This window comes from Mobula birostris, chromosome 2 (genome assembly GCF_030028105.1).
Source record: "Mobula birostris isolate sMobBir1 chromosome 2, sMobBir1.hap1, whole genome shotgun sequence".
Lineage (NCBI taxonomy): Eukaryota > Metazoa > Chordata > Chondrichthyes > Myliobatiformes > Myliobatidae > Mobula > Mobula birostris.
The window spans coordinates 2,642,604-2,669,389 of record NC_092371.1 but is presented as its reverse complement, the minus strand read 5'-3'; the positions used below and the strand labels follow the sequence as shown (position 1 = coordinate 2,669,389).

General features: G+C 44.9%; 5 non-coding genes across 5 annotated transcripts; 3 read left to right on the top strand and 2 right to left on the bottom strand.

Moving 5' to 3' along the window:
• The first annotated feature begins 433 nt into the window (after positions 1 to 433).
• Positions 434 to 506, top strand: trnav-aac (transfer RNA valine (anticodon AAC)). The gene has a single exon. It is a non-coding gene; the product is annotated as a tRNA-Val (tRNA).
• A 6,001-nt stretch (positions 507 to 6,507) lies between these two features.
• trnav-aac (transfer RNA valine (anticodon AAC)) lies at positions 6,508 to 6,580 on the top strand. Its single transcript has one exon. It is a non-coding gene; the product is annotated as a tRNA-Val (tRNA).
• A 6,522-nt stretch (positions 6,581 to 13,102) lies between these two features.
• trnav-aac (transfer RNA valine (anticodon AAC)) lies at positions 13,103 to 13,175 on the top strand. The gene has a single exon. It is a non-coding gene; the product is annotated as a tRNA-Val (tRNA).
• An 8,167-nt stretch (positions 13,176 to 21,342) lies between these two features.
• Positions 21,343 to 21,414, bottom strand: trnaw-cca (transfer RNA tryptophan (anticodon CCA)). Its single transcript has one exon. It is a non-coding gene; the product is annotated as a tRNA-Trp (tRNA).
• A 2,192-nt stretch (positions 21,415 to 23,606) lies between these two features.
• Positions 23,607 to 23,694, bottom strand: trnar-ucu (transfer RNA arginine (anticodon UCU)). Its single transcript is given in 2 exon segments — positions 23,607 to 23,642; positions 23,658 to 23,694. It is a non-coding gene; the product is annotated as a tRNA-Arg (tRNA).
• Positions 23,695 to 26,786: the final 3,092 nt, after the last annotated feature.

Here is a 26,786-nt window from a genome sequence, read left to right as displayed (position 1 = left end):
TCTATGTGTCTGAATCTCTCGTTCAGTCGACCTTCCCCCTCTCGGGCCCTGTCTCCATCGTGATCTCTGCACCATTTTCTCAGTGTCGGCCGTTATTGACCTTTTTTAAAATTTTGTTTATTATTTTCCTTCGCGTTGAAAACTCTACATCGACGACACATGAAAAAAGTCAAAGGGGAACAAGTGGATTTTGAAATACGTGGTGCGTTGCTACAGCCCCAACCGGACTCAACGGGAGCTAGTTACAGTTGGGGCGGGATTCGTGAAGATAGTTAAGAGTGGAAATAAGTCATTGCATGCATTTGTTACTGAGTTTGATTTTAGTACAGTATACAATTCAGTCGTTAATACCGGTTTTCCAGTATCTGGAGTGAGTGTTCTGTATAGGTCCATTCATATCCGCTGGATGCGGGACATAACAGACAGCAGTCGCGTTTCTGTAGTGTAGTGGTTATCACGTTCGCCTAACACGCGAAAGGTCTCTGGTTCGAAACCAAGCAGAAACATTCGGGCATACTTTTGTTTACAACAAGTCCTTGGAAACGGACGCAACGACATGTTAATTCAATGGAGTACTTCTGTTACACAGCATTCTGATATTTCTGATACAGAGCATTCCCTCAACCACAAACCTCTGGAGCAAGAGCAGTTAGCATTTATTCAGTGACCGTTCATCCGGACTGCAAAAGAAAGGGCACGAACCAGAATAAGAAGTTTCGTAAAGGTCTGTACACGCCGGCAGGTGATAGGAGGAGGGAGTTGACAGCGAACGTAAGATGCAGGGAGCGTGGAAAAGATCTATGTAAAATTCTGATCTGTGACACTGTTAGCGGTGACACACTCAGTCTGTCCCACACTGTGATCTCTTCTGACATGCGACTTTTCTCATCCCAGGTACGTGCGTTCGACTCACTCAGCACCCAGTTTGTCATTTCAACTCCAATCTTCCCCAGTGTTCAGGGGAACAGACAGGAGGCTCTATCAGCCTGAAAGAGATACCCGCATTGTGTGTTGCCTCCCAGGTGCCAGGGTATGGGATGTTTCGGATAGGGAGCAGAGTATTATGAAGGCATGGGGTGAACGGCCAGAAGTCCTGATAGACGTTGGTACCAATGACATTGGTAGAGAAAGTGAGGTAGCTTGAAGAGAGAATTCACGGTGTTGGGGAGAAATCTGAAAAGCAGGACCTCCAGGGTAGTAATCGTAGGATTGTTGTCTGTGCCACGTTCTAACGAGCGCAAGAATATTATGATCGGGCGTATTAATGCGTGGCTGAGAGACGGCAGTAGGGGGCGGGTTTCGGGTTCGTGGATCATTGGGCGCCTTCTGTGGGAGGTATGACGTGTACTAAAAGAATGGGCTGCACCTGAAACCGGAGTGGTCCAGTATCCGAGCAGGCAGGTTGAATACAACTGCTAGGGATTGTTTACAATAATTTGGCAGAGGGATGGGAACTGGACTGACAGGGTTGAGGAAGGAGAAAATAGAAATATATCAAAGATAGCGTGCAACAGAGATGATAGAAAGGACAGGCAGGAAATGAGCCATCATCACAGCCAAAGGGATGATTCAGAGGGCAACAGAGCGGTGATGCAGTTAAAACAGAAAGCAAAAAATACTGGACTAAAAGTGTTATATTTAAAAGCACGGAGCATAAACAACGGACAATCTTGAAATTCAGCTACAGTTTGGCAAGTATGACAACGTGACCATCTCTGAAACGTGGCTAAAGGATGGCTGCCATTCGAACTGAACGTCCAAGGATATACGGTGTATCAGAAAGAAAGGTTAGTAGCCGGAGAGCTTAGTGTGGCTCTGTGTACAAGAAACAATATTAAATCATTAGAAAGGGATGACTAAGCTCGGAAGGTCGAGAGGCTCTATGGGTTGAGTTAAGAAATGGCAAGGGTAAAAGGACCATAATGACAGTTGCATATAGGCCTCCAACAGCAACCGAGATATGGATTACAAATTATAGCAGGAAAATAAAAAGGCATGTCAGAAGGGCAATGCGATGATAATCGTTCGGAATTTTAACGTGAAAGTGGATTGGGAAAAGCAGGCCAGTATTGAACCTCAAAACAGAGATTTTGTGGAATTTCTAAGGGATGGCTTTTGAGAACAGACTGTTGTTGAGCCCACTCGGCGATCGACTGTGCTGGATTGGGTGTTGTACAGTGATCCGGATGTGATAAGAGAGTTTAAGATTGAGGAACACTTCGGGTACAGAGATCACAATATGTTCGAGTTCAGTTTGAAATTTGAGAAGCAGAAACTAAATTGCAATGTTTCAATATTTCAGTGGAATAAAGGAAATTACAATGGCATGAGAGGCGAACTGGCCAAAGTTGACTGGAAATGGGCACGAGAAGGAAGGACAGCACAGCAGCAATGGCTGGAGTTTCTGCAAAAATTGAGGGAAATGCAGAGCAGATATAGTCGTTTAAAGTTAAATTGGATCGATATATGGACAGGAAGGGAATGGAGGGTTATGGACCGAGTGCAGGTCGGTGGGACTAGGTGAGAGTAGGAGTTCGGCACGGACTAGAAGGGCCGAGATAGCCTGTGTTCGTGCTGTAATTGTAATATGGTTATATATTCCAAATAAGAATAAATTTTCCAATGAAAGAAGGACACTACCGTGCCTGACAAGTGAAGTCAGAGCCAAAGTAAAGCAAAAGAGAGGCATATAAGGAAGCCAAAGATAGTGGAAAGATAGAGGATTGGGAAGTTTATAAAAACTTGCAGAAGGAAACTAAGAATGTCATTAGGAAGGAAAAGGTTAATTAACAAAGGAAGCAGGTAACTAATATCAAAGAAGATCGTAAAAGCTTTATTAAATATATAAAGTACCAAATGCACGGTCGGGTTCTGAAGGAAGTAGCTGGAGAATTTGCAGAGGCATCAGCAATGATTTTCAAGAATCGATATGTTCTGGCATTGTACCGCATGACTGGAAAATTGCGAATGTTACTCTGCTATCTATGAAGGGTGGGAGGCTGCAGAAAGGAAACTATAGACCTGTTAGCCTGACATCAGTGGAAACATGTTGGAATCGATTGTTACGGATGAGATTATCGAGCACCTGGAAGTACATGATAAGATAGGCTAAAGCCAGCCTGGTTTCCTGAAAAAAAAATCCTGCCTGACTAAACTACTGTAATCTTTTAAGGAAATTACAAGCGGGGTAGACAAAAGAGATGCTGTAGATGTGGTGTAGTTGGATGTACAGAAGGCTTTTGACACGATACGCACATAAGGCTGCTTAGCAAGATAAGAGCAGATGGAATTACAGGGAAGATAGTAGAATGGGTGGAGATTTGGCTGTTCGGCAGAAAACAGAGAGTGGGAATAAAGGGATCGTATTCTGGCAGCCGTTACCAATGGAGTTCCACAGGACTCGGTGTTGTGACCGCTTCCTTTTACGACGTATGTCAATGATTTTTACTGTGGTACAAAGATAGGTGGAGGAGCGGGTAGTGTAGAGGAAACAGAGAGCCTGCAGAGATAATTAGATGGTTAAGGGTATGGGCAAAGAAGTAGCAAATGAAATACCATGTTAGAATGTGTATGGTCATGCACTTTGGTGAAGAAATAAACGGGCAGACTATTATTTAAATGGGGAGATAATTCAAAATGCAGAAATGCAAAGGAACTTTGGAGTCTTCATGCAGGATCCCCTAAATGTTAAACTGCAGGTTGAGTCGGTGGTGAAGAAGGCGAATGCAATCTTGGATTTCATTTCTAGATGTATAGAATAAAAGAGCAGGGATGTGATGTTCAGGCTCTATGAGACATTCGCGATGAGACGACACTATCAGGCGAGACGGAACAAGTTCCATCTCATCCGTACTGCTCGAGGACGGTGTGAGTGCCACGTAGGTGAGTGAAATTTAACTCAAAGCGCACCTCATCGTACTACCTCTGTTCGTTCCGCCTACGTTGTATGCACCAAGAAACAGAAAGTGCTGGAGGAACGCAACAACAAAAGAAATTCCGCAAATGCTGGAAATGTGCAAGGAAATCAGGAGTCAGACGGCATCTACGGAACAGAATAAACGATTGACAATTCATGCCAAGACACTTGATGGAAACTTTATTTACACTGATATTGAGATCTCTGCAATGCAGCGGGCCGGCTTGACTTGAAAAATTCCAACACCAGGTCTGCTTATTTGAAACTGCCTCCCAATCCGCATTGAAGATATACTGTCAGGGTGTCGTTCCTCTGATTCCTTCAGTTAAGGCGCCGTCAACCAATCGACGGATTCGGTGGGGCGATGATGAACAGGATCGTCCCATCGTTGCTCGGATAATGGGTCTGTACCAGTAATCGTTGACGGCGTATTCCTCTCTCTCAGTGCTGCATGACGAGAGCAGTTACTCCACTATTGTGTGCGTCCTGTGACAGGAATTCAGAATCTGGATCGGAGAGAAACACTGAAAATTTTCTCCAGATTCCGCTTCCTCTCACAGCCGTCATATTCACTGAGATGGTATCTTTCCAGTTACTCTTCAACGTCCAGCAAGTTTCCACGCTTTATGTAAACTGTTCTTGTTTTTCACAGCCCAGAACTTTGCTTCACTGATCGTCAAGTGGCGGGAGAAGGGTTAGGATGTTGCAAATGCACTATTTAGCAAATCAGGAGCACATTGCACACGGCAAAATCTGTCGCTGAACACGGTTATGAAACATTTCAAAGGAGAGGGAACGCAGAATTTGAAGAAGTTAGCAGACGTTGTGGCAATTCCATCGCAATCAGACGATACAGAACAAGTTCCATCTCAGTAGTACAGCTCGAGGGCAGGCGAATGCCACGTAGCTTAACTGGTCAGAAAGTCTGTCCACTGAAAGGGGGAGGGAGGTTTGGAATTCGCAGAGGCGCTTTTAGTTTCTGAGGTATCGTCCTTTATTAAAGTGACGTTCTTTGCAAGAATTGCCATTCCCTGATTTGTCACACAGGGGTTGCCGTAGAAGAGCGACCTGTCTCTGCCTGAACAGCGCTGGGAACCTCTTTTCAGTTTTTGACTCAGTCCATCCAAAGATAGTGCAACGCATTTTTCTGACACGACTTCATCTTCGTTACATTCGCTGTGTGGAATTTAACTCAAAGCGTACCTCCTCTCCCAACCTCCGTTCGTCCCTCCTAGTTTGTATGTAGCAAGAAACACAAAGTGCTGGACGAACTCAACAACACAAGAATTTCCGCAAATGCTGGAAAAATGCGGGGAAATCTACAAGTCAGACGGCATCTGCAGAGGAGAATAAACAATTGACAATTCATGCCAAGGCACTTGATCGATACTTCATTTACACTGATACTGAGCTCTCTGGATTGCAACGTGGCGGCTACTTGTGATTCATCGTCTTGACTTGAAGAACATCAGTACCCGGCCTGCTTGCTTGAAACTTGCTCACACGCCGCACTGAAAATATATCGTGAATGTGTAGTACCTTTGATCTCTTCCCTTATGGCGCCTTCAACACCACCGACGGATTCGGTGGTGCGTTGATGAACGGGTTCGCCCGATCGTTGTTCCGAAAAATAGTCTGCGCCCCAAACGGTGACGGCGAACTCCCTCTCTTTCGCTGCTGCATGCCCAGAGAAGTTACCCCACTATTGTAACAGGAATTCACAAACTTGGTCGGGGAGAAACACGTTGAAACATTTCACCAGATTCCTCTTTCTCTCACAGCCGACAGATTCAGTGAAATGGCATGCTTCCATTTCCTCTCCAACTCCCAGCAGGTCTCCACGTTCCATGGAAACTGGTCTTGTTTTTTTACACCCCACTGGTTTTTATACTTCAGTGGTTATCACAGTAAACTTACACGCTAATAGTTCCGAGTTCGATGGAGGACGGTAACGTAAGTACTACTCGTGCCCCAGTTTCTCAGTAAGAGCGTGTATACTGAAGATTACAACTCAAACGGACAACTACTGCCCCAAATCGTTTTTTGTACTTTGCAAGCGTTCGAAAAATTTTGTTTGTCCATCAAAGGCAGGATGAAGGGCAGGACCGGTTCAATACTGCGCCCATGGGATAATCAGAATTACCATCGCTGTGCACTCTGTGATTCTGAATCTCTCGATCAGTCTACTTCGAAGCCTTCACCCTCTTGGGCGACTGTCTGCATCTTTTGATACTATCCTCATTTGCTCAGTACCGGCCGTTATGTATAATCTAGAACGTGCATATTTTTTCCTCCACGTTGAAAACTCTATTTGACACCCGCACCTGAATGAAGTCACAAGACAGTAGGTGGAATTTGAGATACGTGGTGCATTTCTCCATCCTCATCTGGACTCAGCAGGAGGCAGTTTCAGTAGTGACGGGATTCGTGAAGATTGTTAGGAGAGGAAAAGATCCATTGCATTCATTTTTTATTCATATTGGGGATGATTTTAGTATATAATTCAGTCGTTAGCGTTTGGGTTTTAATGGAGGGAAGTGTGTGTTGTGCATTGTATCCCCTGCATGTGATACATGATACACAGCAGCAGCGTTTCTGTAGTGTAGTGGTTATCACGTTCGCCTAACACGCGAAAGGTCCCTGGTTCGAAACCAGGCAGAAACATTCTGTCATAATTTTATATCTATCAAATAATTAGAAAGGGTAGCAACCAGGTTTATTCAATGGAGTACTTCTGTTACTCGTCCGTAAACTGAGCATAACCTCACCCACAAGTTGCTAGACAAACAGAAGTCAGCATTTATGTCGTGATCGTCTATTAGGACTAAAAAAGATGGGACACGAACAAGAATAAGAAGTTTGGTAAAGTTGGCTAGTTCTAGGAGGAGGCAGATGAGAGAGAAGGTAAGGTGTAGGGAGCTTGGAGAAGGATTGTGTAAAATTCTCATCTGAAACAGCCGTGTACCGTGGCACAGTCTCTCTGTCGCAAACTGCGATGGCTTCTCACCTGCGATTCTTCTTCGTATCCCAGGTGCGTGCCTTCGATTCACTTTGCACTCAATTTATCATTTCATCCCGAATCTTCCACGTATCTGCGTTCCTTCCAGCACCTGGCTTCATATATCGGCAATTGGCGAGAAAAGGATTCGAATGTTGCAAATGCAGTCTTTAGCAAATAGGCCGTACATGCCGTTGGAGAGAATCCTTCCCAAAACACGGTTATGCACACGTTTCAAATTATATGGAATACTGAATTTAAAGAAGTTAGCAGAATTTGAAGCAATTCCATCTGACAGACGATACAGAACAAGTTCCACCTCATCAATACGGCTCGAGGACGATGTAAATGCCAGGTACATTAATTGCTCAAGGAGTCTGTCCAGTAAAAAGGAGAATGTGGTTTGGATCTCCCAGAGGCGCTTTTAGCTTATAGTGTGAACTTCCTTAATTGAAGGGTCGTTACTTGCAAGGATAACCTTTCCCTGATTTATCACGCAGGTGCTGCTGTAGGAGAGCGACCTACCTCTGCCTGAGCAGCGCTGGGAACTTCTTTTCCTTCTCTGACTCTGTCCATTCGAAGCTAGTAGACGCAATTTTCTGAATTGACTTAATTTTCGTTGCATTCATTAAGTAGAATTTACCACAAAACCGCACCCCAAACACACACCTCCGCTCGTCCTGCCTAGTTTGTATGTAGCAAGAAACACAAAGTGCTGGAGGAATTCGACAACACAAGAAATTCCACAAAAGATGGAAATGTGCGAAGAAACAAACAAGTCAGACGGCATCTACGGAGCAGAATAAACAATTGACAATTCATGCCAAGACACTTGATCGATACTTTATTTACACTGATACTGAGCTATCTGGGATGCAGCGGGGCGGCTAATTATGATTCACCGGCTTGACTTAAAGAACTTCAGCACCCAGTCTCCTTGTTTGAAATTGTCTCCCAATCCGCACTGAAAATACACTGAGTGTGCTGTTCCTCTGATCCCTTCCCAGGATCCGCCGTCAACACCGCCGACAGATTCAGTGGTGCGGTGATGAACATTGTTGTTCGGATAAACCGTCTCCGCACGAAACGGTGACGGCGAATTCCTCTCTCTCGCTGCTGCAAGACCAGAGGAGTTACTCCACTATTGTGCGCGTATTGTGACAGGAATTCACAATCTGGATCCGGGGAAAACACGTTGAAACATTTTACCAGATTCGGCTTTTTCTCAAGCCGACAGATGTACTGAAACGGTATCCCTCCGCTTACTCTTCAACGCCCAGCAAGTTTTCACGTTCTATATAAATTGTTCTTGTTTTTTACATGCCAGCGATTTTTATCGTGCGGTGGTTATCAAGGTCAACGTACTCGCCAATAGTTCCGAGTTCGATAGAGGACGGTAACGTAAATATTACTTGTTCTCAAGTTTCTCGGTAAGGGCGTGTAAAAATAAATCTCAGATAGTGAGCAGTAAAGTTGTCAGGAAGGACAGGCAGGTGATGGCGCAAATTTGCAGCCATTGGGATGAGTTACAGTGCAATAAAGTTGTAGTGAAATCAAAGCAAAAATTACCAAATACTGGACTTAAGCTGTTATACTTAAATGCACGCAGCATAAGGAATAAGGTGGATGATCTTGTCGTGCAGCCACAGATTGGCAGGCATGATATGTGGCCATCACAGAGACATGGCTAAAGGATACATGTCTCTGGGAGCTGAACATCCAAGGATACACGGTGTATCGGAAGGATACGCAGGTAGGCAGAGGGGGTGGCGTGGCTTTATTGGTGAGAAGTGATATTAAATCATTAGAAAGAGGTGACATAGGATCGGAAGGTGCAGAATATTTATGGGTTGAGCTAAGAAATAGTAGGGGTAAAAGGACACTGATGGCAGTTATTTATAGGGCTCCAAACAGCTGCAGTGATGTGGACTACAAATTACAACTGGAAATAGAAAAGGCTTGTCAGAAAGGCAGTGTTATGATAATTGTGGGGTATATTAACATGCGAGTGCATTGGGAAAATCAGGTCAGCACTGGATCTCAAGAGAGAGAATTTGTAGAATGTCTGCGAGATGGCTTTTTAGAGCAGCTTGTTGTTGAGCCCACTAGGGGATCGGCTGTACTGGATTGGGTATTGTGTAATGAACCAGTGGTGATCAGAGAGACTGAGGTGAAGGAACCCTTAGGAGGCAGTGATCATAACATAATTGAGTTCACTGTGAAATTTGAGAAAGAGAAGCCGAAATCCGATTTGTCGGTGCTTCAGTGGAGTAAAGGAAATTACTATGGCATGAGAGAGGAACTGGCCAAAGTTGACTGGAAAGGGACACTAGCGGGAAGGATGACAGAGCAGCAGTGGCTGGAGTTTATGCGAGAAGTGAGGAAGGTGCAAGACAGATATATTCCAAAAAAGAAGAAATTTTCGAATGGAAACAGGATGCAACCGCGGCTGACAAGACAAGTCAAAACCAAAGTTAAAGCAAAGGAGAGGGCATACAAGGAAGCAAAAATTAGTGAGAAGAAAGACGATTGGGAAGTTTTTAAAAGCTTACGAAAGGAAACTAAGAGGTCATTAAGAGGGATAAGATGAACTATGAAAGGAAGCTGGCAAATAATATCAAAGAGGATACGAAAAGCTTTTTCAAGTATATATAGAGTAAAAGGCAGGTGAGAGTAGACATAGGACCGATAGAAAATGATGCTGGAGAAATTGTAATGGGAGATAAGGAGATGGCGGAGGATGTGAACGAATATTTTGCATCAGTCTTCACCGAAGAAGACATCAGCAGTATACTGGACACTCAAGGGTGTCAGGTAAGAGAAGTGTGCGCAGTCACAATTACGAAAGAGAAAGTACTCAGGAAGCTGAATAGTCTAAGGGTAGATAAATCTCCCGGACAAGATGGAATGCACCCTCGTGTTCTGAAGGAAGTAGCTGTGGAGATTGCGGAGGCATTAGTGATCATCTTTCAAAAGTCAAGAGATTCTGGCATGGTTCCAGAGGACTGGAAGATTGCAAATGTCGCTCCGTTATTTAAGAAGGGAGCAAGGAAGCAAAAAGGAAATTATAGACCTGTTAGCTTGACATCGGTGGTTGGGAAGTTGTTGGAGTCGATTGTCATGGATGAGGTTACGGAGTAGCTGGAGGCATATGACAAGATAGGTGGAACTCAGCATGGTTTCCTTAAAAGAAAATCCTGCCTGACAAACCTATTGCAATTTTTTGAGGAAATTACAAGTAGGCGAGACAAGGGACATCCAATGGATGTTGTGTATTTGAATTTCCTTTTTTTTCCCCATAATCTTTTATGACAAACAGAAAAACAACAAAAAGAACAGCGCATCTACAAAATCCATGACCTTAACAAAATCTAATTAAATAATGAGCAGCAAAAGGGAGAAAAATATAAAGGCAAAAGTAAACATACACAGCAGAGGTTCACCGCACCAAAAAACCTCAGTCCTCACCCCGTAAGAAAGTCCAATACAGAGCTCCATATCCTTTCAAAGATGTCTCCTCTGTTCTCATTACATAGTATCGGTCTCTCCAAATGTAAAGTATTTGCCAGTTATCTCAGCCACAGATCGTGCGTAGGCACAGAGTCCATTTTCCACATTTGCAGCATTAAATTCTTAGCAATCACCATGCCAAACAATACAACCTTTTTTTAATATTTATTGGCTGAAGATAAGGAGCTTGTTGCTCCAAGGATGGCTATGAGCGGGTCTGGTTCCCACCGCTTCCCATAAGCCTCAGAGAAACAGTGAAAAACACTCTTCCAGTATGCATAAAGCTTACTACATGACCAGAATGAATGTGACAAGTTACTGTTCACAGATTTACATCTATTACAAACTGATGAAACATCAGGGTAGAAACTGTGCATCTTTGCTTTGCAATACTGAAGTCTATGTATTGTTTTAAACTGTATAAGTCTGTGTCTGACGTTGACCGAACAATCATGTATACGCTTTAAACACTCATCCCAGACCTCCTCTGTCAGTTCTATACCCAATTCATCCACCCATGCCTGGATAACCCGCAGTATTCAACCGAGCTCCATTATGTAGGATCTGATAAAAATAGGATGCCGCAGTACGAGTAACAGGACTAAATTTATTTTTTGCCTCCAGGGACGCATGTTTATCTAAAACTTCGAAGTTAGGTGTATATTTCCTGACATAATCTCGAATTTGTAAATATATAATAAACACTAGATGCAGGGATATTGTAAACTGCTTGTAACTGCGCAAATGAGGCAAAGTTTCCATTAATATATAGGTCACCTGCAATACAGATGCCTCTCTGTCTCCAGGTAGAAATAAACATCATCATTCAGGCCAGGCCTTTAACAAGGTGCCGCACATGAAGCTGCTAAACAAGATAATAGCCCATGGAGTTACGGGAAAGTTACATACGTGGATAAAGCGTTGGCTGGTTGGCAGGAAACAGAGAGTGGGAATAAAGGGATCCCATTCTGGTTGGCTGCCTGTTACCAGTGGGTTCCACAGGGGTCCGTGTTTGGGCCGCTTCTTTTTACGTTGTACATCAACGATTTGGATTATGGAATAGAATGCTTTGTGGCTAAGTTTGCTGACGATACGAAGATAGGTGGAGGGGCCTGTAGTATTGAGAAAACAGAGATTCTGCAGAGAGACTTGGCTAGATTGGGAGAATGGGCAAAGAAGTGGCAAATGAAATACAATGTTGGAAAGTGTATGGTTATGCACTTTGGTAGAAGGAATAAACGGGCAGACTATTATTTTAATGGGGAGAGAATTCAAAGTTCCGAAATGCAACGGGACTTGGGAGTCCTCGTGCAGGATACCCTTAAGGTTAACCTCCAGGTTGAGTCGGTGGCGAAGAAGGCGAATGTAATGTTGACATTCATTTTTAGAGGTTGCACAGAGCGTCACAGGAAGTCATTCCTGCCTGTGGCCATCAAATTTTACAACTCCTCCCTTGGAGGGTCAGACACCCTGAGCCAATAGGCTGGTCCTGGACTTATTTCATAATTTACTGGCATAATTTACATATTGCTATTTAACTATTTATGGTTATATTACTATTTATGATTTATGGTGCAACTGTAACGAAAACCAATTTCCCCCGGGATCAATAATGTTTGACTATGACTATGACTATGAGTAGAGTATAGGAGCAGGGATGTGATGTTGAGGCTCTATAAGGCGCTGGTGAGACCTCACTTGGTGTACTGTGTGCAGTTTTGGGCTCCTTATTTAAGAAAGGATGTGCTGACGTTGGAGACGGTTCAGAGAAGATTCACTAGAATGATTCCGGGAATGAGAGGATTAACATATGAGGAACGTCTGACCGCTCCTGAACTGTACTCCTTGGAGTTTAGAAGAATGAGGGGCGACCTCATAGAAACATTTCGAATGTTGAAAGGTATGGAAAGCGTGGATGTGGCAAAGTTGTTTCCCATGATGGGGGAGTCTAGTACGAGAGGGCATGACTTAAGGATTGAAGGGCGCCCATTCAGAACAGAGATGCGAAGATTTTTTTTTAGCCAGAGGGTGGTGAATCTGTGGAAATTGTTGCCACGGGCGGCAGTGGAGGCCAAGTCATTGGGTGTATTTAAGGCAGAGATTGATAGGTATCTGAGTAGCCAGGGCATCAAAGGTTATGGTGAGAAGACGGAGGTGTGGGACTAAATGGGAGAATGGATCAGCTCATGATAAAATGGCGGAGCAGACTCGGTGGGCCGAATAGCCGACTTCTGCTCCTTTGTCTTATGGTCTTTACTGTACTGAAGATTACCACTCATATGGACAACTGTTGTTCCATGTTATTTTTTGTACTTTGCGAGCTCGGAAAATTTTGTTTCTCCATCACAGGAGGGATGTATGGCAGAGTCTGTTAAATGAGGCGCAGATCGGATAAAAATAATTACCATCGCTATGTACTGTATGCGTCCGAATCTCTCATTCAGTCAACCTTGAATCCTTCCCTCTCTCGTGCGCTTGTCTACATCGTATCTATCCCCTTTCTCTCAGTATCGGCCGTTATGGACAATTTTGAAAGTGCATAATTTTCTCTTTGATGCTGAATATGATTTTAGAATATAATTCAATCATTGGTTTTTGGACCCTATTGGCTGGAACTGTGTGTTGTCTGTAGTTCCACTGGTATCCACAGTATGTGTTCCATGGTAGACAACTGCGAGGTTTCTGTAGTGTAGTGGTTATCACGTTCGCCTAACACGCGAAAGGTCCCTGGTTCGAAACCAGGCAGAAACAGAACGTGATACTTTTGTATAAATCAAATCCTTGGAAAGGGACGAAACCACTTTTATTCAATGAAGTACTCCTGTTACTCGTTCCGTAAATTGAGTACAACCTCAGCCACAAAACACTGGACAAAGAGAAGTCGGAATTTATAACATGACCGTTTATCATGGCTAGAAAAGATGGCCTGTATGTGGCCTCCGTTGGTCGTGATTGACCATGGGTCCTGCCCCTCCGGTAGTCACTGGTTTGTCGATAAGCGCTGACTGTGGCTATTGAGGCCGATCCTTGAATGGCAGGGTCTGCCACAGTTGCTGCATGTGTAGGGCGTCGTGGAATTGTTGTCCGATGTCCGCTGTGCTCTCCGTTTAGCTCTCCGCTCCTCAAACTGACTCAGGATCACTCTTTCGACTTGCCCTAGGTGTTGCTGAAGAGTACCTCGCCATTTGTTGCGTTCATCTGCTGTATCCTCCCAGCACTCTGTGTTGATTTTTAAGACTTTCATGTCGCGCTTGCAGAAGCGAAGCTGGGGTCTACCAAAGTTCCTCTTGTCTGTTGCTAGCTCTCCGTAGAGTTCGCCTTTGGCAGTCTACCATCCTTCATAGAACGGACTGTCTGCGTTGTCTTAAAAGCGTGAACATTGTGGGAAGTCTAGACGACCTCAGAGTTTGGGACTTTATCTCTCCAGGTGATGCCGAGGATGTGGCCAAAGCTGTGCAGGTGAAAACTATTGAGTTTCCTCTCCTGCTTGGAGTAGATGGTCCAAGTCTGATAACGCAAGCATTGCATACAGCAGTCTTGATCTTTGTAGCGAGTTTCGGATTCTCTCAGACCCGCGAATGGAGTCGAGCAAGGATCGATGCTGCTTTGCCGATACATCTCTTGATTTCAGCATCGAGGGAGTGAGTGTCGCTGATGGTGGACCCCAAGTATGTGGACTCGTGGACCACTTCTAGATCGTAATTGCCGATGGTAATTAGGGCCGGAATTTAGGCAGAACTAGGCTGAGCCCAAAATAGGTAGCTATCATCATGCCGGAGAAAAAAGATACGAGAGTGGAGCACAGAAAAGAAAAAAGAAACAGGAAAAAGAGGACCGTGAGGAAGAAGCATTAAAAAAGATATTGAAATTGACTGAATTTTTAAACCTGTTCTCGATGTTGCAGCAGTACCATCGTTCCTGTGACAGTCTGAGACCGGTGGACAAATGGAGACTTATTTAACAGTTATCGCTATCACCGGCGTTAGCACAGGTTCACCGTTCTTACCACAGTCAGCAGCTAACGTTGAAGAGGCAGAGGGCATAACTTTTGGGATTCCCGACCACAGAGGCCTCCGAACAACCAAGTCGGGCCGCCATTGATGTTAACGTTTCCGCTACGGACGATCCTTACAGCACTGATCCTGCTCGCTGGGGAAAGGAAACGTTAGATGATTGAGTCCGAGCGTACTGGGCTAAGACAGGGCAGGAGTCCTGCCAGAATAACGATGTGGATATCAAAGCTTCGGAACGAGTATACAAACAGCAGAGACGTTTTTTCGCCAAATTTCACTTCAAACGCAAGCTCGTAAATGGTGAGAACATATCAAGGCACCGGCTCTTATATTCCCCTTCCACCGGCTGTGTGTTTTGTTTTGCATGCCGCATCTTCAGTGATGGCAACTGTCAGTCCATCTTCGAAACTGGTTTTAGCGACTGGAAGCATGCCGCTGAGCGCATAGGAGAGCATGAAAATAGCGAACTCCGCAGGAAAAATACTGACCGACGTTACACTAGCGTCTGACAGCGGAAGAATAGATACAGAACTGCAAAAACAGTTCGAGTCAGAGTGTGTCTACTGGACTGACGTATTGAGAAGAGCGTTGATGGTTGTGAAGTTTTTGGTCGAGAGGGGACTGGCTATCCGAGGCTCCAGTGACATATTTGGCAGGCCTGATAAGGGCAACTACATAGGCTCAGATCCACAATGGGGCAGTACAGGCTGAGTCATCTTACTCTGATGTTACTTGAAAGTGATCTCGTTTGGAAACCAGTGATCTGATCAAGGACTTTGTTGCAAAGAAATCGAGAAGAACTAGGCTTTAATTTTGAAAAACAAGCATCTGACTTTGTAAATATCTAGGCTCGTGTGTCAGTGCTGTTCCTGCTTTTGTGGCAATAGGCTAATAGTTGACTGTTTACAAACTTAGTAAGTAATAAGTGGTCTTTACTCTGCAAGCCACACAGTACAGCAATAGGTTAGTATGTGCTAGATCTCATTTATCAAAAAGATTGTTGGAGTATTGTCAAGTTTCCTAGTCTGCTATAGTGCCATCTCTCTTGGCCTTTTTGTCTCTCATTTCCATTTTACTTTCTCAGAACACATGGTTGAGAAAAATACCGAGATAAAAATGCTTTGGCATTGTTTGAGAAATAAGGCCTATGGTATGTGCAGCAATAGCTAAATAAAGATTTAATATTGGGTACATCATACTTCATCTCCCTCATTACTAAGCCAACTAAGCCTATGTCAATATTTGAGTGTTTTAGATGCTGTCCTTCAAACCAGGAATCTGCATTACTTTCTGTCCTCCGTCTTAAGGCCTGTAAGTTTATAGCCTAAACTAATGTCTTGGTCCACAGCTTTCATATTTACACCAATACGACCTTTGCTCTTGTTCTTGCCTTTCTTTGCTTGGTACAGCAGCATTTTACGGTGTCGGCAGGGGCCCATCAGTGCCTCGTGCCCAGGGTCCCCGGCCCCACTAAATCCGGCCCTGGTCTACACTATTGCTCTGTTTAACAAAATGCATTATTGTGCATTTCAGAACACTTATTCCACCTGCTACTTTTTGCCAATTCTTCCAATTTGTCGAAATCCAGTTTTAATCACATTGCTTCCGCAACACTACCTACCCGTCCACCTATCTGCATATCATCCGCACACTTTGCCGCGAAGCTATCCATCCTATTATCTAAATCATTGACACCCAATACTGACCCCTGAGGAACACCACTACTCACTGGCAGACAGCCAGAAAATTCAAGTAAGTGACATCCAATGCCTCTCCTTTGTCCACCCTGCTTGTTACTTCCTCGAGGAATTCTAACAGATTTGTCAGGCAAGATTTCCCTTTTCAGAAACCATAATGATATTGAATTATTTTATCATTAGTCTCCAATCATTCAGAAACCTCATCCTCAATAATAGACCTCAACACTTTCTCAACTACTGGGGTTAGACTAACTGACTAATTTCCTTTCTTTTGCCGTCCTCCCTTCTTGAATGCAGATGTCAGGCACAGCCATGGTAGGTGGGGACTCCATCGTGAGAGGTACAGAAAGGGGTTTCTGCGGCAACAGGCGGGATTTAAGGATGGTGTGTTACCTCTCTGGTGCTAGGATCCAGGACGTCACGGACCGATTGCAGGGCATCCTCAAGGGTGAAGGTGAACAGGCGGAAGTGGTGGTGCGTGTCGCCACAAATGACGTCGGGAAGAGGAAGAAAGAAATTCTGCAGCGTGACTTCAGAGAACTCGGAAGAAGGTTGAAAAGCAGGACCTCCAGGGTGGTTACCTCCGGTTTGCTTCCAGTTCCTTGTGCTGGAGAGGACAAGAACAGGGAGATAGGGGATCTGAATGTGTGGCTGAGGAGCTGGTGCCTGAAACAGGGATTCAGATTCTTAGACCACTGGGATCTGTTTTGGGGTAAGGATGAATTGTACAAAAGGGACTGGTTGCACCTCAACAGGCGGGGGACCAGCGTTCTGGCAGACAGGTTTGCCTCTGCTGCACAGGTGTGTTTAAACTAAGTCGTGGGGGGGGGGGAGGTAGGAGAGGAAATATAAGGATGGAGTTAAAGGGAAAGAGAGAATAAGGAAAGTTAAGAAAGACAACAGAATTAACGGGACAGAAAGCTCAGGAAGGGATCGGAGAGTGTGGCCAAGTGCAATAGGAATCGATGTGAAAGCTGAGGGGAGTAAAAATATTACATTAAATGGATTAAAAGTATTATATATGAATGCACGAAGTACAAGAAATAAAATGTATGAGCTTGAGTCTCAGTTGGAAATTGGCAAGTATGATGTTATAGGGATAACAGAGACATGGCTGCAAGAGGGCCAGGGCTGGGAAGTGAATATTCAAGGATATACATCCTATCGAAAGGACAGACAGGTGGGCAGAGGGGGTGGGGTGGATCTGTTGGTGAGGAATGAAATTCAGGATCTTGTGAAGGGCGACATAGAATCAGGAGATGTAGAGTCATTATGGATAGAACTGAGAAATTGTAAGGGCAAAAAGACACTAATGGGATTTATCTGCAGGCCCCCAAATAGTATCCTGGATATAGGGTGTAAGTTGAATCAAAAGTTAAAATTGGCATGTTGCAAAGGTAATGCTACGGTTGTTATGGGGGATTTCAACATGCAGGTAGACTGGGAAAATCAGGTTGCTACTGGACCCCAAGAAAGGGAGTTTGTGGAGTGCCTCCGAGATGGATTCTTAGAGCAACGTGTACTGGAACCTACCAGTGAGAAGGCAATTCTGGATTTAGTGTTGTGTAATGAGCCAGATTTGATAAAGGAACTCGAGGTAAAGGAGCCATTAGGAGGTAGTGACCATAATATGATAAGTTTTAATCTACAATTTGAGAGGGAGAAGGGAAAATCGGAAGTGTCAGTGTTACAGTTCAACAAAGAGGAGTATGGAATTACTGACACGGTGTTCGCTTATTGCTCCGAATAACAATTTTAAGTACAGATGGAAACAAACTTCAATCTGCCTTTGCTAAACACTAAGCTTCCTTCCACAGTCCAAAGGCGGACCGGTTAGTAGATTTTAAAATTGTCCCGATTCCACAATGTACGTCTGAATAATCAAACTAATTTCCTTCATTTGCTAACACGAGAAGTTCTGCAGATGCTGAAAATCCAATGTAAAACATACACAATGCTGGAAGAACTCAGCAAGTCAGGCAGCACCTATCGAAATGATAAACAGTTGACCTTTCAGGCCGAGAAAAATCTTCAGGACTGGAAAGGACACCAGAAGAAGATGGTGGGTGGTAGGAGATGGAGGGAACCCAGAAGGTGATAGATGAGGCCAGGTGAGCAGAAAAGGTAACGGGCTGGTGAGGAAGGAATCTGAAAGAGAGGAGAAAGTGACGGAGGAGGAGTCCCAGGAGGACGTGATAGGCAGCTGAGAAGAGATAAGAGGCCAGAGTGGAGAATAGAAGTTGGGAAGGGGAGGGGAGGGGAAAATCATTTTACCAGAAGAGCTGTCAGGTAATCCAAAAGGAAAAATAATGGGCCTATGGAGTACCTGATCTCAGTGTGTTGTTTTTCATTGAATTTGGAACCGGGTTTTTCGGCTATTTATCGTCGTGACGTTGGGAATGCAATTAAACACAATATTCTGTTGCTCTAGAATTGATAACCCTTCGATCCCTTGATAATTAGCGACGATGCTGAAGCGGATCGCTTCATACGTCTCACCCAGCCCGCATACCCAGATTGCACCTGTCAGCGAGAAAGGACGGAGCAACACAAGTCAGCCTCATAACCCCAGCCGGAAAGGCAACTCACTTCAATGTGCATGTCCTTCTAGCCCCTTAACGTAATCGTACTATATGTTAAAACACTTGACTGTTGGTGAATGAAAACTGCTCCCCACTCTACCATGGGCCGGATTCTTGTTTTTTGTCCCTTTGCGTTCCCAACAGGGTGCAACCGTGTGGCCCAACGGATAAGGCGTCTGATTCGGAGTTTGATGCGAGATCAAACTGAAGATTGTCGGTTCGAGTCCAGTCACGGTTCTTGCACACGGCTGAAAGTTTCGGTTTCATGCTGCCACTTACTCATCCCACCACAGTTGTCGAAGTGGCTGACATGCGTTTACGGACCGACGGGCTGACGTTCCTCGTGTCGTCAGTGGACAGGCTGCGGTCGCCGGGTGTGGCCGTTCTCTGGGAGCAGGAACTCTATTCGCAGGAGCGGCACTGAAATCCAAGTTGTTTTCGGAAGGGGCACAACAGCGAGGGGATCGGGTGAGAAACAAGTTAGCAGGGACAAAGGGGCATCACAGCAGCTTATCTCAGCCGGGCCGACAGCAGCGGGCAGATACAAATAGACCAGTCAGAGAGAGCGTTTAATATAGCCATAGTAAATACAGAGCCGGCTCGAGACCCACACAATCGGGAACACTGCATACTTAGGAAAGGAGGTCAGACTATATGGTCTTAATTTCCTTTCTTCTGCCTCTAACCCTTCTTCAAGAGTGACATTTGCATTTTTCCAGTCTTCCCAAACCATTCCAGAATCTACTGATTCTTGAAAGATCGATTCCAACGCCTCACAATCTCTTCAGCCACCTCCTTCAGAACGCTGTGGTGTACGGCTTCTGGACCAGCTGACGTGTCGACCTTCAAGTTGATACTCTGCAGGAACTTCCTCCATACTGCTTGTGTCTTCCATAGTGAAAAATAATGCGAAATATTTGTTCAGTTCGTCCGCCATTTCCTTTTCTCCACTACTACCTCTATAAAATCGTTTTCAAGCGGTCCGATATAAACTTTCGCCTCTCTTTTACACGTTACTTATGTGCATAAACGTTTTCTATACTTACTAATATTATTGGCCAGCTTGCTTTCCTATTGCAATTTTTACCTCTTAATGAATGTGCCCTTCCTTTGGCTTTTATGTTGGCGTTGACTTCTCTTGATAGCCTCTATTGTGTCATCTTGCCTTTTGAATACCTCTTCCTGTTTGGGGTGTATATATCCTGTGCCTTCTGAATTGATGCCATAAATAGCACCCATTCCTGCTCAGCCCTCATCCTTGCCAGTGTTTGTGTGCTGTCAATTTTGTTCAACTCCTCACTGATGCCTCTGTAATTCCCTGCGCTCCACTGTAATACGATACATCTGACTATGTTTCCTTATCAAATTTCAGGGTGAATTCGGTTTTTCTATGATCATTTTTCCCTAAGAGGTCTTTTACCTTGAGCCCTCTGATCAATTCCGGTACGTGGCACAACACCGAATCCAGAATAGCTGGTCACCTAGTGGGTTCATCCAGGAGCTGGTCTTAAAAGCCATCCAGTAGACATTTCAGAAGTTCCCCCCTCTGGGATCCAGCGCCAATAGGATTTTCCCAATCTACCGGCATATTGAAATTCCAATTGCCTTACTGGGCACGCATTTCCTGTCTCCCGCTGTAATTTGTAGTCACATCTTTATTACTGATTGGAGGTCAGCATACAACTCCCATCAGGATATATTTACTCGTGCAATTCTTTAGTTTTACCCACAACGACCCTATGTCACCTCTTTCTAATTATTTGATGTTCTTTTATTATTGCCAACAGCTAGGCTTGCAGATCAGCTGCTGTGTTGAAACTGACTCCCAAACCGCGCTCAGAATTATTCCTTGGGGGCACATCCGCTCTCTCATGGCGTTGTTAGCCCCAAGTATTACGGAGGTGTACAGGTTCGACAGAAATTCACAGTATGAAACCGGGAGAAACGTGTCGAAACATCTCAAAAGCTTCTATTCCTGTGGAAACCGATCAGTTGACGGAAATTTCATCTTTCTATTTCCTCGTGTACGTCCAGCTGCTTTCCATGCCTGTATCGTTTTCATTCATTCACTGACCTTTGTTTCAATTCGTTCCTTTGTCGAGCATTTACTCTCTGACATAAACCCTTCGTGAACAATAGAGGGCTCGATTGGAGGGAAGACTTAGATTGATGCTAGAGTAGCATAGAAGATGACCACAACATTGTGGGCCGATTTACGGTGCTGTTCTGTTCCATGTGATATGTTACATTGGAAAATCTGCTTTTGGGGCAGGCGGTGGCTTCCTTCGGCTTTAGGAAGGAAGAAAATGAATAACGTAGAGATGGTGGGAACGCTGAATGTGCTGAAAATGTAGCTCCTTTCCACCGATGCTGAATGACCTACTGCATAACTTTCTTTTTCATTTCAAATTTCCAGCAACGCAGGTTTTAGAATAAAAGAAAGATAATTTTGTATTTGGGCACAGTATTTCATTTTAGCCACGACAGTTCATTGTTAAAATTGGCCTCACAGGCTCACTTCTGCTGGCTGTTTTCGGAAGGGTAAAGTGCGTTTAATATCGTGAGGAACAAGTGAGCGAACACGCAGCAAACATTTTGATGACAAAATCCGACGCCGCGCTTGTGACCTCGACGTGATTCGAACACGCAACCTTCTGATCTGGAGGCAGACGCGCTACCATTGCACCACGAAGTCAAGCGATGAGAGTTTCTTTATACAAGAAACTTCAACGTTCCGTCGGATTGACTGAGGTTCGCCAGCTATACAGTATTGATAATACGCAAACTGGCGGCTTCTTTAGTTCTTTTGCTCGGTTTGCAGAACTTCATTTTCCGGCCTGCTGCGTTTAAGTTGACTCGCACGCCCAATGGGAATTTATTCCTTGAGTGTACATTCCCTCCCTCAGGACGTCCTCAGCCCCAAGTGGTGAGGAAGCGAACAAGTTCGACAGAAGTTTATTACCTATGACGGGGAGAAGCGTCCAGAAACCTTTCAACAGATTCCGCTTCCGACCAGCAGACTGACATTACATATTTCCCTGTCATCGTTTATGTCCAGCTGTGTTCCATCCTCTGTATCTTTACGTAGCCGACTTTGTAGTGTAGTCACTATCACGTTCCCATTACCGGCGAAAGGTTCTAAGTTCTATATTGATGGCGAATGCGATGTCAGGTTGTTCCGTTCACATTGACAACAAGTGTCCGAAGCTTTGCTGCAGAAACATGGGAATGCGCTTACAGTTTGAAAACACCCCAACAAACTTTCCAAAGTTTATGATCATCTCTGGCTGGACGAAGTACTGGACCGGTTCAATGCCACATATATTAATCGTAAATGTACACAATTAGTCCCATTGTGTTCTCATTGTGCCTGGGTCTCTAGACCCGCCTTTACGTTACGTCTCTGTCTAAATGTGCAATGTGCAATTTATAGTCATTTGTAGTAAATAGTGTGTACAACACGACAGTCAATTTAGCAGAGAAATGCAATTGTATCAGTGTGAATTAATCAGTCTGATGGGCTGGTGGAAAAAGCTGTCCTGGAGCCTTTTGGGCCTGGCTATTATGCTGAGGTACACTATCCAGCTGGACAGGTTGTAGTTGGGATGACCTGGGTCCCCAATGATCCTTCGGGCCCTTTTTACGTAGCTGTCTCTGTAAATGTCCTGAATAGTGGGACTTTATTTATGCCAATTCACCATATATGCATCTTTAGTTTTTACTTTACTCGAATCCTCAATATCCCCGTTCAACCGAGGTTCCCTAATCCTGTCATAACCAATCTTCACACCAACAGCTGTGACATAGGTTGACAATTCACCTGCTTATATGTTACCTTAATCAACGATCGTCTGGTGATTCACGTGTTTGGAATTGCATCGCAACTTCGTGGTAAACTGCTCTGTGGAAGACAACAAATAACATATTCGACGTGGGCAATATACGATTAATCCATTTGCTTTCTCAGAAACAATTCATTCATCGCCGGCTGTCTAATTTCAAAAAAAAATATTGACATCCTCAATTCCTTGAAAGCTGCTTGATGTGTTGAACATCCTGATATTGATGAACATCCCACAGGTCGTGTTGCTCACTCTCCTCACGTCACTGTCTCAGATGAAGACACTCAGTTCAAAGGCAAAAGCTGGTACTTATCAGCCTAAAGCTTCAGTGTAAGATTAATGAAACCAGCTGCGAGCAGGGTTTTGAATCTGTGCGCAGAAGCTCCACCGGATTTCGCATCAGTTGGCTGTGACTGCTTTCTGTTGAATTACTCGAAAGGATGTCATATATCAAGAGCAGACTTGTCACTTGAAGTAATAAATATTACCATTTCCAAGCGAGGTTTATGCGGGATCCAGATACCAGTTAAATAGACTCCTGCGTATAGATTGAGGCGACAGATTCCAGGTAGAAAACTGACATTATTTCTGAAAAATAGAATACAAACTTATAGATCGTTGTTCAGAGAATGGTTGAGTTACACTAACATGATACAGAGGATTTGTCACAATTAGGACATTAAAGTAATGGAAGATTTTAAGGAATTTGAAGGGGGGGTATAAAATATATTACCTGCAGAGAATCGTCCATGCGCTTTGGTAAGACTGACAAATGAGAATCAGAATCTAAATTAGGTTTAATAGCACTCGCATATGTCTGCAATTTGTTCACTTGCGTCAGCTGTATATTGCAATGCATAATACAGTATATATTTTTAAACTGCAACTGATTATATACTATAATTGATTCACGTGATGAGTGAAGGAGTTCAGTATTTTAAACAATGACCTGTTTTTCCAACTTTCGCCGCCGTTGTTTACTAGAATTCTGTCTATCTATATGTGACCTTCTATATTGCCAGAAAATTGAATTCAGACGCAACACCGGCTCTGGTGGGACTCGAACCCACAACCTTTGAATTACTTCACACACTCTTAGAAGTCCAACACGCTATCGATTGCGCCACAGAGCCTGTATACTGTTGGGGAAAATTGTTTCACAAACAATTGCAAATTGTCAACTGCAGGCATTCGTCCACTCTCGATCGTTCTTCCGTTGAAGACCCGACAAAACCAGTCCATCAGTACCCATCATATTTCTCATGAATATTTGGAGCAGAAAACAGGAATTCTGCAGATGCTGGAAATTCAAGCAACACACATCAAAGTTGCTGGTGAACGCAGCAGGCCAGGCAGCATCTCTAGGAAGAGGTACAGTTGACGTTTCAGGCCGAGACCCTTCGTCAGGACTAACTGAAAGAAGAGCTAGTAAAACATTTGAAAGTGGGAGGGGGAGGGGGAGATCCAAAATGATAGGAGAAGACAGGAGGGGGAGGGATGGAACCAAGAGCTGGACAGGTGATTGGCAAAGGGGATATGAGAGGATCATGGGACAGGAGGTCCAGGGAGAAAGACAAGGGGAGGGGGACCCAGAGGATGGGCAAGGGGTATAGTCAGAGGGAGAGAGGGAGAAAAAGGAGAGTGAGAGAAAGAATGTGTGTATAAAAATAGATAACGGACGGGGTACAAGGGGGAGATGGGGCATGAGCGGAAGTTAGAGAAGTCGATGTTCATGCCATCAGGTTGGAGGCTACCCAGACGGAATATAAGGTGTTGTTCCTCCAACCTGGGTGTGGCTTCATCTTTACAGCAGAGGAGGTCGTGGATAGACATGTACAGTAGAGGAGGCCGTGGATATTTCACGCACATCTGCTCTCACTCCATCCTCCCACCACTACACTAGGAACAGGGTTCCCCTGGTCCTCACCTACCACCCCACCAGCCTCCGGGTCCAACATATTATTCTCCGTAACTTCCGCCAGCCCCAACGGGATCCCACCACTAAGCACATCTTTCCCTCCCCCCTCTCTCTCTGCTTTCCGCAGGGATCGCTCCCTACGAGACTCCCTTGTCCATTCGTCCGCCCCCCCACCCCCATCCCTCCCCACTGATCTTCCTTCTGGCACTTATCCGTGTAAGCGGAACAAGTGCTACACATGCCCTTACACTTCCTCCCTTACCACCATTCAGGGCCCCAGACAGTCCTTCCAGGTGAGGCGACACTTCACCTGTGAGTCGGCTGGGGTGATATACTGCGTCCGGTGCTCCCGATGTGGCCTTCAATATATCGGCGAGACCCGACGCAGACTGGGAGACCGCTTTCCTGAACACCTACGCTCTGTCCGCCAGAGAAGGCAGGATATCCCAGTGGCCACACATTTTAATTCCACATCCCATTCCCATTCTGACATGTCTATCCACGGCTTCCTCTACTGTAAAGATGAAGCCACACTCAGGTTGGAGGAACAACACCTTATATTCCGTCTGGGTAGACTGCAACCTGATGGAATGAACATGACTTCTCTAACTTCCGCTAATGCCCCACCTCCCCCTCGTACCCCGTTCGTTATTTATTTTTATACACACATTCTTTCTCTCACTCTCCTTTTTCTCCCTCTGTCCCTCTAACTATATCCCTTGCCCATCCTCTGGGTTCCCCCCCCCCATCTTTCTCCCCGGACCTCCTGTCCCATGATCCTCTCATATCCCTTTTGCCAATCACCTGTCCAGCTCTTGGCTCCATCCCTCCCCCTCCTGTCTTCTCCTATCAATTTGGATCTCCCCCTCCCCCTCTCCCTCCCACTTTCAAATTTCTAAACTAACTCTTCCTTCAGTTAGTCCTGACGAAGGGTCCCGGCCTAAAAGGTCGACTGTACCTCTCCCTAGAGATGCTGCCTGGCCTGCTGCGTTCACCAGCAACTTTGATTTGGAGCAGAGGATTTGACGGATTGGTTAAAACGACGGACTGTTAAGCCATTGTGATTTGTACGCGTGGACAGGAACTCCACCCTCGGCGAGAGACCTTGACTACCTGTGGGGGGCACCGTCGCGTCCAGCGCTACGGACCTCTGTTCAGTTCCGCCGCGGTCTGTAATCACAGGGTTAGATATTGTATTAATAGGTCACCTGGGTGAATTGGGCGGCGTGGCTAGTTGGGGCGGAAGGACGCGCTGTAACTCTAGATGATAAGAAAACAGTTGAAAGCAAATGTACGCCATGAACTTCTATTTCGAGAGACCTGCAAACACTTCTTCTCCTGCCGAGGGAGCCGCGCTGAAAATCTTCAGAATCAGCATATTTCCGGTTGAGAACAGACCGGGGCACTCCGATTAACGTCACTGTGAGCACACTGCTCTCCTGCACTTAGACGACATAATTCGGGAATCACTTCAAACTCCGCAGGATAACATTTGCAACAGAACTCCCAAAGCATCGCTGCTTATGGTCCCGGTCTCTGCTGGATTTTGCTTGATTGATTTTTTATTGAAACCTCAGTTAACCTCTCTGCATGGAAGTTCGCTGTGATCTACCTCAAAATATCGGGAGTACAAATTGCCTGGGCCAATTTTACAAAAGAGAACTTCTTGCATTTTCCCAGAATCCTCTCCCTTGCCGAATGTTTACTCCTTGTCCATCTTCTCTCCGTGCGTGGTTCCAATGCACATGTGATTACGGAAAATGCTGCCCATGTTCCGGAGTTACATGGACTACCATTGCGCCATGAGGTCTGGCGGCAAGTTACATGCATAGAAGGAACCGATGATCTGCCGTAGTGGGAGAGACTCATTTACCAGAGAACAGGACATCTGTTCTCTCACCCAGCCGCTGCTAGCGGAGGGCTGTCAGTTTTGCCTCAGCGGTTACTGGGAGCCGCATTCTCTTCAGGGACCGAGTCTGTGCACACACAGAAATCACACAATGTCCTGTCACATTTTAGTCTTCTTTAGATTCACCAAGAGCAATTTAACTCAACCTTCCGCCCCATCCAATCTGCCGCTTAGTACTTTATTTAGTGACGTACACAAAATACAGGAGGAACTTGTCAAATCAGGCAGCATCTATGGACGTTAAAAAAGTTAATGTTTCGAGCCAAGACTATTCATCAGTACTTTATTTGCACTGATACTGTGACCTGGTCCGGATGGAATACCTGGCCGTGTGCTCAGAGTCTGTGCAGGGCAGCTGGCCGGGGTCTTCACGGAGATTTTCAATCTGTCCCTGGCCC